Below are 12932 nucleotides of genomic sequence, written 5' to 3' on the forward strand. Positions count from 1 at the left end.
GGTTTGCAGTATCAACACCCTAAAAGGGTCTTATTTCGCTCATAGCTACAGCCTTGGATTTAAGTAGAAATCGAACATCTCTTGGTCTCTCTTTGGCTTCCCAGTCTGCATTTTTGCATTCCATTCTACATCATTGTTGGAGCGCTCTCTCGGCTCAGCGCTCGGTGTGGGCAAACCAGTTGCGCTCCCCTAAATCTACCTCTGTTGATTGCCTTGCTAGTTCTTGATTTTAATTTAGTGTCGGATTTCTCTTTGGAAAGAGAAAGAAGTATGGAATTAATATAGTACAGAGCTGTGATCTTGTTTGTTACAGTGATTGCTCTCCAAATTGCATTTATTAGACACAGATTCACACTGAATGTAGTAAGAGGTTTGCTGACCCAGTGGGCATTTGAGAAGACCCTGTGCCTTAGGAACACATCTGGACTCCATCTGCTGCACCTATACTTACCAATATATATAAAAAACATGCAGGCATACCAGCATTTCCCCATTGTAAGATTATTCTGTTGCAAAAGTTGAATCCTTGCAGTATTTTTTCCAGGCACAAATATAGTCAGTCAATGTCTGTATTGTGGTTTCCTCCCCTAGACCACTAGGCTACTATTGTTTCAATGACCTAGAGGTCTTGGATTTTTTCAGCCATATATTAGACTATTGTTGACTTCCTCAGTTTGGGCGTAATGTTCCCAGTGATTTCTGAATGTCCTGGTGATGTGTATTTAGTCTGTGATCAAGTGAATCACAAACTTCAATGTAGCCGAGTTCCTTAATTGGAAAGTTTCCTTACAAAGAATGGAAAAACTGATTCTAATCAAAATACTTGATAATAAAGTTTGAGTATGTTTCTAGGATCTTTACTCTATGTCACTGGAACCTTGTAGGGATAACAAAATCCTTTATCCAAACCATCTGGCTACCCACACCTTTGGGACGGGGCCCACACTATTGCAATGTGTGAAATTATGTATATTTAATTGGGGGGGAATCGCAAAACAAAACTGGAGGTTAGTGTTCTAATCCAAGTGAAGCCATATAAATGTAACTTCTTAAAGCCTATTTCACAGAACTCATTCTTTCACAGGAACTGTGTCACTGTGGCAGTTTTCAAGAGGCAAAACCTGTCAAGAGGTTCCGCTTCCCTGCTCAAAAATAGAATTCTGCTGTAGTGTTGCACCCTAATCCATCAGAGATGATCCATGCGTGAAAACCAGTTTCTATACATGGATCACTGTGTGAATTGTAATCCTGTGTACAAAGGTGCTTCCCTGGAGGGGGAAATGTAGCATGATTCCTGCCACCAAGTAGCATTGCTAAACTATGACTTAACTGTTTTAGTGGGTGATTTTTTAGGAGAGAGGTATCAAATTCTTTGAAAGTAACCAATTTCTTTTCTGTCCATCATGCCTTCCGGGAACAATAATGGAGAAAGTACTGCAATCAGATTCTACAATGGTTTTTTTAATTGTTAAAATCATGTTGGCTTGTAGTAGCAGCTTTGGTCCTTTATACTCAGCTATTGACCGTGTTGAGTGGAACTTCCTTCCTTCTTCATTTGCATCAAAATCAGAGTTCTCACTGACTCGATGAACCTGTGTTTGGATGGTACCACTTCACATTGCATGGTTACTCCTCCATATAGAAAAAAACCACCTTACAAAAAGAAAAGTGGATGTCAGGGAGAAAGGTTTTTAGCCTGACCCTTTCCTTAACATGCAGAATTTCTATGTGCAGGGAGTCTTCCATCAAGTTCTAGTTTGAGGTGGTACAAGTTACAGACTTTCTATCTTGTCATGGCAGAGGCAAGAGCCAGGAAATCAGATCTGAGGGTCTATGCTGGGCCTGAGAGTAAGAACCAAGGAACGTGCAAGAAAGAATCAGGAAGACCTTGTTCCTTAGGAGAGATCCCACCCCAGACAGGAATTCCTTATAGTGCAAGAAGGCCACTGGCAGTATATAACAAAAAAAGCGGGTTAAGGTCTTGGAGAGCTTTAAAGGTAAGGACAAGGAGCTTGTATTAGACTGGGTTCACCAACAGGTAGGAACGGGGGGGGGGGGTGCCTTCAGCTACCAAGGGCACCAGACTCTGAGCTTTTTCTTTTTTTAAAGCAAGTTTCTAGCCCTCCTAGAAAGTTGTGAAGCAAAACTTGCATGTACCTTTCTTAGCCATTTCTCTGAGATGAGCCAGCCAGGCTTTTCCTACCTTTTAGCCTATGGAGTCAGAGCTTTGATTGATGTAGGAGATGGCTGAAAAACAGGGACAGGGCTGTTAGCCCTGCCCACAACATCGCATGACTCCAGCACCCACCTCCAACATCTGTGCATTGAGCTTCGCTATCTGCAGCGAGGAACAGAGGAACATCAAAAACTGTCTTATACTGAGTCAGACTACTGGTCCATCAAGCTAAGTATTGTCTACACTGTCTTATCACTTTTCAGACTACTAAGGACATTCCCAACCCTACATTAAGATGCTGGGGACCTTCTGCTCTAACACTGAACAATAGCCCATCTCCAAAGCGCCTCCACATGCATAGCCTTCCATGAGAGCTGGAACCTCAATCATGTATGGTTCCAGTTCCCATAAAGGACTACACATGCAGACTATTCAGCTCCAGATGCTTGACCTATGAATGTCATAATAAATGTGGGATGGAAGAGAGACAAGCTGTGACCCAGAACTGGTTGTCCTCACATCATATACATTTTCAAAATAAATCAATATCTCTAAATCCTTTGATGTACAAGGGAGCCTGCATTTCTTTGAGAATGAGACTTTATTGGGGTGGAAATTGTGCAGTTAAATGTTTCCACCAGGAGATGGCACTTGTGGAGACTAAAACATACAATACATTCATCGGATAATTTTATTTTTGTCAAGCTCCCCTTATTCCAAGTCGTTTACAGTGTAATCCTCTACATGTTTAACTCAGAAGTAAACCCCACTGACTTCAATAGGACATACTCCCAGGTAAGATAGTATAGGATTCCTGGTATGTTTCTAAAATGTCAATGAAAAATATGATTTTGCCTAGTTGAAAAGAAACAGTAACATGCCAAATCAGATCATTTTTTGCCTTGAAATTATGGCGTGGCTTGTTATTACCCAGGGTTGCCATATAACTCAAAAAGCTTTGTAATGAACACATGTGCAACTTCATTACACAAGTGACATGCTTTTAACATCAGTGTAAAAATTGCAGCTTACATTCTGTGTGTGTGAACTTCAGAATTGTTTTTCCAAAACATGCGTGAACTGCAGTGATGTGGACACTGTGGTGTACCAGGTTGCAAAAAGATGTTTTCTTCTATAAAGTTGCAAAAAGATGGTACAGGGTCCTTAGAAAGAGAGCATTTGTGTGTGGGTGCTTTTTTTGTCACCTGTAGTTCATTTGCTTGCAGCTTCCATGAAAATACATAATTCTACCATATTGCGTTTAAATAATGCAAAATCATTCCTTCGTAAATGGTGTATCATCTAATCATGCTGTTGAAACAAAATCTGCAAATGGCAGTGTGGAGATGCTACCAAACTGGGATTACTGGGGTTCCCCCACCCCACCCCAAGGATCATCACTAAAACAATACAGCATTTAGTATGCTTTCCTTATCTAAAGAAAATACTTTTCTCCTACATGTGATAGGTCATTTCTGATTATCTTGAGTAGAATTTATTTTTAACATAATGCATTGGTAGTGGTAATTGGTTAGAGTGTGGTACTGACAATACCAAGGTGGCAGGTTCGATCCCCTTATTCCTGCGTTTCAGGGGATGACCTCAGGGCCATCTTCTATGATTCTACAATCCTAAGGAAAAGTAGGGCTTTCTACATATAGCTGTGCTTTGGAAGTTGGTAAATTCAATGTCTTGATTTCCTGCACCACCTAGTGGATGTTAGAATGACCTGATACTTAATCAAGTCATTTCAGCAACTTGAACAGTCCTAAACAAGCCAGTATGATAATAAACAGCAGGTAATAAAACGTTCTACCAGTGATGCAGGCATTCCTTGGAAGAGTAATCAGGCAAAGGAGGCCATCAATAATACACATTGGTAACAGTCAATATTGCACCAAGTACATTTTCAAGAGTCAAGACAGGTGGCTTCACAATAGGGTGGCCCGGCACAAAAGAGGACAAGGTTCTTGCACCTTTAATTATTCTGGAAGAGGGGATTTCAGTAGGTGCATCCTATAATGCCATTGTTTGGTGCAGGATGCTGCTAAATTGAAGGCAAACCTGTGGCATCCTGGATTGTGTACAAGAGAGAGAAAGCCAGGAAAAGGAAAACTATCAGAGGCCTATAACTTGGATAAAAAAATTGGCTTCCAGGTGGAAAAATCAAAATTAGAAACAGAACCGTTAGAACCCAATGCCAAGATATTGTCAAGAATGTATAACTTGCTGTTGAAATGGAATACACAGGATGAAACAGTGAAATCAGCTATGATAAAATGGGCACAAGATGTCGGACATAATATCATGTTTGCTGACTGGGAACAGTTATGGACCACTGGAATTAAATTTACGGCATGTAATGCCTTAAGAGAGAATATTATGAAAATGATGTACAGATGGTACATGACCCCAGTCAAGCTTGCAAAAATTTATCATTTGCCCGATAATAAATGCTGGAAATGTAAAGAAACTGAAGGTACATTTTTTCACCTTTGGTGGACGTGCCCAAGGATCAAGGCTTTCTGGGAGATGATTTATAATGAAATGAAAAAGGTATTTAAGTATACCTTCCTGAAGAAACCAGAGGCCTTTCTCCTGGGCATGGTCGGCCAACTGGTGTCAAAGAAGGATAGGACTTTATGTACACCACAGCAGCAGCAAGAATACTTATTGCAAAGCATTGGAAGACACAAGATCTACCCACCTTGGAAGAATGGCAGATGCAAGTAATGGACTACATGGAAATGGCATAAATGACCGGCAGAATACAAGATCAAGGAAAAGAGCGGGTGGAGGAGGATTGGAAAAAGTTTAAAACCTACTTACAAAAACATAAAATTTTTGAATGCTGATGACATTGAAATGAAATGAAGGGGTTCTAGTAAATAAGGGAAACAAGAGTATGAAAGAAGGGATAGATATTGGATGAAAATCGGGAAAGTATAATACGTGAGGGAAATTATTTAAGGATAAAATTAATAAAAAATGAATTTGCTGATCAATTTTAAAGTGGAATACAAGAAAGGGAGGCGGGTGGAAGTCAGGAAAATAAGGCAATGAATGATAAGAAACTGAAAAGAGGTTTTTTTCTTTTTTTAAATTTTTTAAAAATATTTTTCTCTTTTTTCCTGTTTTGCTATATTTTTTTCTCTTTGTTGTGTTTTAATTGTTTGTATCTGTTGGTGTTTTAATATGTATTGTTTTTCTTTTGTATTGTTTTTCTCTTGTAAAACTTAATAAAATATTATATTTTTTAAAAAAAGAAAAGGAAAACTATCTAGGAAATACATCACCATTCTTGGGGGAACATGATAGGGGTACCTTTAGTTCTTGTAGATTCATTAACTGAGGATGAGTATAATGAAATTTGACAAAGGGACACATTGCACTTATCAGGTGACCAGAAAGGCGTTGCTTGTGAAAATTCTAGTTCGCTTATGTTTGTACAGAATAATGTGGTGGATTGGAACCTACGCCTTCCATATTATTTCAGACTGCAATCTTATACAGCAGGGGTGAGAAACCAATCTTCTGTCCATGGCCATATTACTTCCAGAGAGGAAGAGGAAGTCAGTGGTGGGCAGAGTTGTTCCTCTCCCCGAAAAGGTCTTGTTGTACTAGGTCTACAGCCAGCAGACAGTGCTTTAAAAAAGAAAAAAGAGGTACCATGAACTTGTTACAGTAAGTGCCACACTTTTAATATTTGGGGGGTGCTGGTACTGCTTAGCCTTGAGTATCCCCAGGAAAAAACACTACCAGCAGGAATGCCAGACTCTGGTGACTAATTTTTTTTAAGTAAGCCTATATCTCTCCTTGGAAGACAGTTATGAAGCAAAATATGCGCATGTAATTTCTGTGAGATGAGCCAGTCTGGCTGCTTCCCAGTTCCAGCGCTTTTAGACAGTGAATGAAGTCAGAGCTGTCAATCATGAATGAGTTGTTTGGATACAAGACAGTAGGAATTTCTGGGGTCCTAAGGAGCTATACTGGGCCCAGAAAATCCTGTTACTCTTCCCCACACCACCCCAACTTTGTGGGCTGCCTGCAGAGGCACATATTGGTCTTCCCCCATGTCTGAACTGATTGTTTGCAAAAATGTACCCTGCCCCGCCCCCCACCCCCCACCCCCGATTCCTCCATTTCCATGGTTTCCCCCTCCTCCTCTCCCTCTGGGCTCTCCTACCTCCACTATACCTGAGGGTAGCATCCACAGGACTCAATGGGACATGTCTATAGCCGTGAATAGGATTGCACTGGCAGTTTATCTGACTATTCATAATTTTTGCTAGCACCCCACAGAGTTTTTTCAGAATTCATTCAAGGCTCGAAGAAGCATCGCACGATGACTCGCCTAGCGTACTGATCTGTGCATGAATGAAGAGCCTAAAATATTTCTGCTTTCATGACCAGACAATGCCGAGTGTGAAATATGGGCTGATTTATTCATCACCTTTTCAAAAGGAGGCTGCGACATGAGCCTGCAGGTGGAAGTTAAAGCAATTACAGCAGTTTTCGGGTTAGGAATTTCCTTGGAGATAATTAACCAAATTATTAGTGAAGAGAGTGACACTGAGTGATTACAACCCTTTGTTTCTCTGCTAATGCTAAGGAAGAACCGGCAGCAAGTATTCTTTTGTTGCTTGGCAACTCACGAAGGCTTTGACATTTGTTTAGATGAATGAGAGAGAAATATTTCTCACCAAGTACCAATTTAGAAGTCAAGTTAATGTACTCCAAATGGACAGTTGATAAAACTCCACCTGGAGAATTCCTTTTCTCTCCCACAAAACTCTCTCCATCCTAATTAGAGTAAATAGGCATAAAGGAAAGTTTGAATAAAGAAAACAAAGTCTCTTGACCTTTAAAACAGCACTAATTATTTCCAGCCCATTTTACTTGACCTTCCAACAAGATATTCTTTGAGTTCAGAGTCTTTCTTAAAGCATATTCGTTAAGATTCTCTCCGTTGAAGATACCTACGTGTTTCCTTAGTTGGGAACACAGTAATTAGGGGGAAAGGCCCTATTATGTAGATTTCCAAATTGTATGTAATAAATATGAGAACCTGTGTGAAGTAAAAATAACTACGAGTGGGGAGACCGAGGCACAAATCCCAACTTAGCCCTGATATTCACAAAGTCAGCCACCTTCTCTAACCCAAGCCACCTCACACATTGGTTGGGAGGATAAAACAAGGTCTAGTAAATAAATGTGATAACGAGGCTTTCAAGTTATACTATTTTATGTGACAGATAAGCATGGACAAAGTCTTAGATTCTGCTTGTGGGATTCCTATGGGCATCTGGTTGGCCTCTATGAGAACAGAATGCTAGAATAGATGGCCCTGAAGGCTCTTCTTATGCCCTTATGTCAGAAACTGTCAGCTGATCCTAATTGTTGTTGTTTAGTCATTTAGTCGTGTCCGACTCTTCGTGACCCCATGGACCAGAGCACGCCAGGCACTCCTGTCTTCCACTGCCTCCCGCCAGGCACTCCTGTCTTCCACCCTTCTTGTCCTCTGTCGTCACCTTCTCCTTGTGCCCTCCATCTTTCCTAACATCAGGGTATTTTCCAGGGAGTCTTCTCTTCTTATGAGGTGGCCAAAGTATTGGAGCCTCAGCTTCAGCGTCTGTCCTTCCATTGAGCACTCAGGACTGATTTGAACTGATAGGTTTGATCTTCTTGCAGTCCATGGGACTCTCAAGAGTCTCCTCCAGCACCATAACTTAAAAGCATCAATTCTTCGGCTATCAGCCTTCTTTATGGTCCATCTCTCACTTCCATACATCACTACTGGGAAAACCATAGCTTTAACTATACGGACCTTTGTTGGCATGATGATGTCTCTGCTTTTTAAGATCTGGGCAAATTTCTATGCACTGCTGCTAGTTGGTGTGTTTGTGTGTACAGTGGTACCTCTGGATGCGAACGGGATCCGTTCCGGAGCCCCATTTGCATCCAGAAGTGAATGCAACCTGCGTCTGCATGGGTCGCGATTTGCCGCTTCCACGCATGCGCGTGATGTCATTTTGAGTGTCTGTGCATGCGCGAACAGCGAAACCCGGAAGTAACACGCTCCATTACTTCCGGGTCGCCGCAGAGTGTAACCTGAAAACGTTCAACCTGAAGCATATTCAACCCGAGGTATGACTGTATATAAGAGATCCCCACAGATGTCTGCATTTTTGAGGTCATAGCTATGGGGAGTCCCATGAGGCGCTCCTGAGCATCAGCATTTAGCACTGGACCAATGAATGTGACCCCCATCTTTCCCAGTCTGCATGTGTACTGGAATCACTTCAATTTTTTTATTGCTTTATCACATTGGTTGCCGCCGTGGGCTCCTTTGGAAGGAAGGGCTGTCTGTACTAATGCTACTCATCCTTATCATCTAAACATCATTCACCCAGGTGGTTGAGCCATTGGCCTCCTTCTTGTATTGGCTGAGATTCAGTTTGCTCACCGGCATCCAGTCCATAAGCACACATAAACACTGGTTGCAGGGGAGCCAGCACCTCGCCTGCATCTGATGATCAGGAGACATAAGACTGGGCATCATCTGCATCCTGCTGATTACATGATTTGGTTTAGCATTATGGGTGGACTGGACATTAGTTGGCCTTTGGTGTCCCCACCAAACTGTGATCAGTTCTGTTCTTTACCTAGCAGTCGCCCTGGTGTAGAGAATCTGGAATTAGTCCTTGATCTTTTGTTGTGACCTGGGTCTATATCTGCCCTGGTGCTAGGGATGACAAAGGTGGGAGCAATCGTCTTAATTTAAAACCCCCAGATTAGAGCAGTTCAAAACAGAACCAGCTGGCCCTGGGCTTTTAGTGAATCCTGCACCACATTCTCAAGTGCGATAGAGACCTCTTTCTTGTACCCCATTGTTTCCGTTAATGCCGATGATGAGAACATTATGGCTGGCAGCCTTGATGCCAAATCAACCCAGAGAGCCTCTTGGTAGCCCTACAGCCAGCTGAAATATAGGGAGCCTTTGGTTCTCATTTCATTTTTGATCACAAGTACAGAAATGGTGGCCTGGGAACCTGGGAATGGTGTTAATAATTATGGGACTCCAACAAATTGTCTGAAACACAAAGGTGGGTCAGATGAATGGTTTGAATAAAAGTAACTTATAGTGAGCCATCAGGTGGGAATTAAAATTTAATTTAGAAGGTACTATCACTGCCGTGGTGCAGTGGCGATTTATTTGATTGATTGCTGCTTTCTTTCACCTTTGTGAGCCTTCGGTTTTTACTATCTGAGGAAATTAAGGCTGAATTGCAGCAGGAAATTCCTTGTACCCAGGTGTTTCTGGTTATCCAAGAAATAATTCCTCTAGAGAGGGGACACAAGGTTTATTTTTTTTCCTTGGGGGGTGGGAATCTAAATGATTGCTTGTTGCTTAGTATCACAAACTGCCATTCTGGCAGCTATTTGAGTTGTTTCTAAGCAGGGATGAGAAAAGTTCCTTAGGGCTGAGCAGCGAGTAGAGGAAATGGATCATTTCATTGTTCTGTGGCAAAAGTCCCAACGAAAAAGGTGAAAAGCTCATTTTATTGCATTGTCTCACTCATTGAACTCAGCAACAAGTGATGGATTGGATTCTCTTGGGGTTGGGGGTTTCTCTGCTAAAGTCTGATGCTTCTGTGCTTTGACTCAATATTTGCTCATTTCAATCCATCACAGCACATTACTGTACAATTAAATTCTCTCTTCACTCAGAGATCCTAAAGAAACAAGCCAAGAGAATGGCAACGTACTCAACATCTTCTCCTTTTTAAGGTGCTCAAATCAGTGTCAACTCAATGGCAAGAAGGAAGATAATGGAACAAATCATACCTGGCAGATGTTGCCAAACCCATCACTACCTTTAGCCCTGACTGTTGAGCTCTGCTAGCTGATGCTGATGGGAGCTGGAGTGCAACAACATTTGGAGGGCACAAGGTTGAGGAAAACTGTGCATCAAACAAGGGATCATGACAGCCGTAAGCCATATAGGAAATGCAAATGCTACAAAATACTATGGTCATGAAAAAATGGGATAAATTGCTGTTGTTTCAAGACATTACAAGGCAGAAGTTAGACACTCTTCGACATATTTTAACACATACACAAATACAGTGGAAAATTGGTGCATGTTGATTGAAGGACTGGAAGAGAGGCTTTGCTGCCCCAGAGCCTCCTGCATCAATAGTGGTGTGTGGGTGGAAATTATGGTGTCCTAACACTGGCATCACTACTTCTTACTTGGACAGGGCAGTGGTGAATTCAGGGCCGCATGGATGCCCTGTTGGGAAAATGATTGTCAATCCAGCACTCCTGTCTTCTGGATATTGCTGGACTGCAATGTCCATCATACCTTTCGATTATTTGCGCTAGCTACCGTAAGTCTGGTGACAACTGGAGTCCTACAACATTTTTGGGTGCCATGTTCCCCTTTCCTTTTATAAATATTCCCAATTAAATAATCACGGAATTCTTAAGGTTTTAGGAGGGAAGTGAGCAAAGAAACTTGCTGCGTCTTCCAAAATAGACCCTTTCTTAGCTTCCCTGCTGCTATATTTTACTAGGATGTAATCTTCCTGTATTACACCTTATGGTTAACAGGCAACCCAGTGTAGCTGTCTCAAAATGTTCACACATGCAACACCCACAACTGCAAACTGAAGTGATACATAGCCCAGGAAAGGTTCTAGTGCAAGGTTGACTAGCCTGTGCCGCTCTAGTTGTTGCTGGACTATAACTCTCATCATCCCTGGGCTATGCTGGCTGGGGCTGATGGGAGTTGAAGTTTAACAACTTCTGGTGAGCCACAGGTTAGCCACTCCTGCTCCAGAGGTTGGTTGAGTGACTCAATGAATAAAAAACAACGACTCTAGGCATTCTGACATAGAAGAGGTTCTTTCAAAAGAAAAATGTGCAGCTATACATTATAGTCTTCTGAAGGCTATACTTTGAATTCCTTTTCAGGAATCATCAAAAGAAGTAACACCCTTTTAAGGCTACCATTTTGTTGGAGGTCTTCAGAAGACTGCTTCTGGCTTCAAGTACTGCTTGGATTCCAGCTGAGTGGAAGATCTGAATTTCCATGGGCCTCAAATAACCACAGATCTAGTGCTGCAAAACACAAGAGGGGTTATTTTTGTCCTGAAAGATCGGGTAGAAACCATTGTGAAAATAAAAGTAAAAACAGCAAAAGGCGCCATTGTTTTCAACGAGGGCTGCAGTTGTGAAATGAAAATGCAACTGCCTGCAAAACCAATGAATAGAGGAGGATAACTTAACATCGGTGCCATGTGGGAGTGTATAGACAAGGCACTTGAGCGCATATAAGCAGATTCTGCCAGCCATGTGGAAATACTTTCATCATTAACCAACAAAGGTGATGGCTGTCATACATTATGGGGGGCGCCTAATTTAGTCTTTAAAATACCTGCCATGGTAAGAAATATTAGGGGATTTTGGAATACTTACTGCGGGACTACAGTGCAGCAATTTCCATGCATAGTTAAAGAAGATGGGGCAGGTTAAATGGGTGCTGGAATGGAGAGATATTAGTAAATGGATTGATCCTTTACTGTTACCCACAAAAAGAGCCCGTTTGTACTTCACAGTGTCTGCCTGTAAGAAATCAAGTTCCATGTGCTACAAATTGCCATTAAGATGAATGGTGGAGCCTGTAAGTTGGCCCTCTAACCATGATGATATATGAGCAGCCAATTTGTCTCTTCAGAAAAAGAGAGAGAGAACACCTGTATTGTTGTTTGTTCCTGCTGAATTCAGCAAAGATTTTGTTAGATCAAACTCTGGACTTGCAAGTTGGAGCAACTACAAAATCATTCACAGGTGGGACTAGTCTCCTCCCGGCTCTGTTATATAGCAGCCACCTAGCTCTCTTTTTCACCTCCTTGGTTGCTTTATGACTTGCTAGATCTACTCCCTTTAATGTTCGAACATGTATACAGGTAAAGCTACTTTAAAATATACTAATTTGCCTATTTATCCATAACGGCAATTGCCACAAAAGTCTTTCCTCATCTAAAATGAGGGCATATTTTTTTTAAGAGCAGACCTTTAAAAAAGTTATATATATTGGTTTGATGCTTAACTCAAAACAAATGGTGATGGTGAAGAATTGAGAGCAAAAGACTGATTCATTTAGCTGTAAGATGTATTTAAATCTAGGAAACTGAAAGTGATGGAGAGGAGTAAGTGTATAATATTGTAAAGTTGCACTCAGATTGATCTACATTCCTTGCTACATTCCTTATTACAGTGGTACCTCAGGTTAAGTACTTAATTCGTTCCGGAGGTCTGTTCTTAACCTGAAGCACCACTTTAGCTAATGGGGCCTCCTGCTGCTGCCGCGCCGCCGGAGCATGATTTCTGTTCTCATCCTGAAGCAAAGTTCTTAACCTGAAGCACTATTTCTGGGTTAGCGGAGTCTGTAACCTGAAGCGTATGTAACCTGAGGTACCACTGTATATTGTTATGAGTTTGTGAGTGAAAGACACCCTTAATTCCTGGCTCCAGTAGGTGCTAGAATTTAATCAATGCTTGGTGTGTTAAGACCGGATGACAAATCTGTGTGTATTAAGGCAGACCCATGTGTATTAAGTTGTGTGCTAGACACTTTTAATCCCCTGGAATCAGCAAGTGTCAAAAGCTAACACTGTGGATGTGATCATGTAGTTTATTTATTGAATGTATAGTTCACCCTTCCTCCCAAAGGAGTCCGAGGCAGCAA

The sequence above is a fragment of the Podarcis melisellensis genome (assembly GCF_964234715.1).
Source record: "Podarcis melisellensis genome assembly, chromosome: 2".
Taxonomy (NCBI): Eukaryota; Metazoa; Chordata; class Lepidosauria; order Squamata; family Lacertidae; genus Podarcis; species Podarcis melisellensis.